The sequence below is a fragment of the Colletes latitarsis genome, chromosome 4 (genome assembly GCF_051014445.1).
Source record: "Colletes latitarsis isolate SP2378_abdomen chromosome 4, iyColLati1, whole genome shotgun sequence".
Taxonomy (NCBI): domain Eukaryota; kingdom Metazoa; phylum Arthropoda; class Insecta; order Hymenoptera; family Colletidae; genus Colletes; species Colletes latitarsis.
This window is the reverse complement of record NC_135137.1, coordinates 205,001-207,500: the sequence shown is the minus strand read 5'-3', so window position 1 is coordinate 207,500 and position 2,500 is coordinate 205,001. Positions and strand designations below refer to the sequence as shown.

Sequence of the window (2,500 nt, the reverse complement as noted above, 5' to 3'; positions counted from 1 at the left end):
CCGAGACGGCTGTAGTTTATCGCATCGATTTCATCGAGCAACCGATGGACGCTGCCGCGTTCGTTCGTAAATGAATGTTATACATACTCACGGATAGCCTGAGGCGAATAATCGCAAACGACGACGCGTCGATTGTGCGGCCATCGTTGCTCGCGCGACTAACGACGATCAGCCGAGACGGCTGTAGTTTATCGCATCGATTTCATCGAGCAACCGATGGACGCTGCCGCGTTCGTTCGTAAATGAATGTTATACATACTCACGGATAGCCTGAGGCGAATGATCGCAAACGACGACGCGTCGATTTTGCGGCCATCGTTGCTCGCGCGACTAACGACGACCAGCCGAAACGGCTGTAGTTTATCGCATCGATTTCATCGAGCAACCGATGGACGCTGCCGCGTTCGTTCGTAAATGAATATTATACATACTCACGGATAGCCTGAGGCGAATGATCGCAAACGACGACGCGTCGATTTTGCGGCCATCGTTGCTCGCGCGACTAACGACGACCAGCCGAGAAGGCTGTAGTTTATCGCATCGATTTCATCGAGCAACCGATGGGCGCTGCCGCGTTCGTTCGTATATGAATATTATACATACTCACGGATAGCCAGAGGCGAATAATCGCAAACGACGACGCGTCGATTTTGCGGCCATCGTTGCTCGCGCGACTAACGACGACCAGCCGAGACGGCTGTAGTTTATCGCATCGATTTCATCGAGCAACCGGTGGACGCTGCCGCGTTCGTTCGTAAATGAATAATATACATACTCATGGCTAACTTGAGGCGAATAATCGCAAACGACGACGCGTCGATTTTGCGGCCATCGTTGCTCGCGCGACTAACGACGACCAGCCGAAACGGCTGTAGTTTATCGCATCGATTTCATCGAGCAACCGATGGACGCTGCCGCGTTCGTTCGTAAATGAATAATATACATACTCATGGCTAACTTGAGGCGAATAATCGCAAACGACGACGCGTCGATTTTGCGGCCATCGTTGCTCGCGCGACTAACGACGACCAGCCGAAACGGCTGTAGTTTATCGCATCGATTTCATCGAGCAACCGATGGACGCTGCCGCGTTCGTTCGTAAATGAATAATATACATACTCATGGCTAACTTGAGGCGAATAATCGCAAACGACGACGCGTCGATTTTGCGGCCATCGTTGCTCGCGCGACTAACGACGACCAGCCGAAACGGCTGTAGTTTATCGCATCGATTTCATCGAGCAACCGATGGACGCTGCCGCGTTCGTTCGTAAATGAATGTTATACATACTCATGGCTAACTTGAGGCGAATAATCGCAAACGACGACGCGTCGATTTTGCGGCCATCGTTGCTCGCGCGACTAACGACGACCAGCCGAGACGGCTGTAGTTTATCGCATCGATTTCATCGAGCAACCGATGGACGCTGCCGCGTTCGTTCGTAAATGAATAATATACATACTCATGGCTAACGTGAGGCGAATAATCGCAAACGACGACGCGTCGATTGTGCGGCCATCCGTTGCTCGCGCGACTAACGACGACCAGCCGAGAAGGCTGTAGTTTATCGCATCGATTTCATCGAGCAACCGATGGGCGCTGCCGCGTGCGTTCGCCCGATTGCGCGTGAAGTTACTGTTCGGAACCAAGAATATACGGGTGTATTATACCCGTTTGGTCGCAGCCACGCGCAAAGGCTTTTGAATGTACTGTACGCCCGGCCGTCGAACGATGGTTTTCCGTCATTCAGGAAACAAAAAGAAACTTTTGTCGTCGATATGGCGCGTTCAATCCTCCGTCGATACGCTGGTCGGAGGTGCGAACATCGAATATTTTTAAAGCAAAGAACAAGGAGCATTTTTAAATACAAAGAAAAAAATTGTAAATTGTATATGATTACCCTGAACGGTGGATCACTTGGCTCGTGGGTCGATGAAGAACGCAGCTAATTGCGCGTCAACGTGTGAACTGCAGGACACATGAACATCGACATTTCGAACGCACATTGCGGTCCACGGATAAAATTCCTGGACCACGCCTGGCTGAGGGTCGTTCACTTGTCCTAAAACTGCTTGCGTTGTTCTCAGATTCCCTAACCCCGCCGTCGTTTACCTCTCCTTTCGGGGAGATGGCGAAGAACGTTTCGGAGCCGGGTCGATGAAGAGAAAGGTATCAACGTACGAGCGAGAATTTGGGTATTTCGTTGGCGTTTGTCGCTGGACGTACGAAAAAGAATAAATATTATATATTATTGGCAAGTTTGCGCACCCCTTGCGTGGTGAGGCAGAGATCAGTCTGGACTCGCGCGAGTGTTTTACGGCGTCGTGCGTCGTGTTGTCTGGAGTATCATCACGACCGCCCGTTAAAGCACCGCTCCTACGATTTCTGACTTTGACGGCACTAAAAACCACCGTGGGGCGCAAATCGCGTTTCGTACAAATCTAATGATTACCGGCGCTCCCGACGTTGCCCGAAGTTAATAATTTATGCAAAGGAAAG

The 2,500-nt window shown here is 50.8% G+C and overlaps 1 non-coding gene across 1 annotated transcript; it reads left to right on the top strand.

Annotated features, from left to right (window-relative positions):
- The first annotated feature begins 1,898 nt into the window (after nt 1-1,898).
- On the top strand, nt 1,899-2,053 carry LOC143341537 (5.8S ribosomal RNA). The gene has a single exon (XR_013079636.1). It is a non-coding gene; the product is annotated as a 5.8S ribosomal RNA (ribosomal RNA).
- The last annotated feature ends 447 nt before the right edge of the window (nt 2,054-2,500 follow it).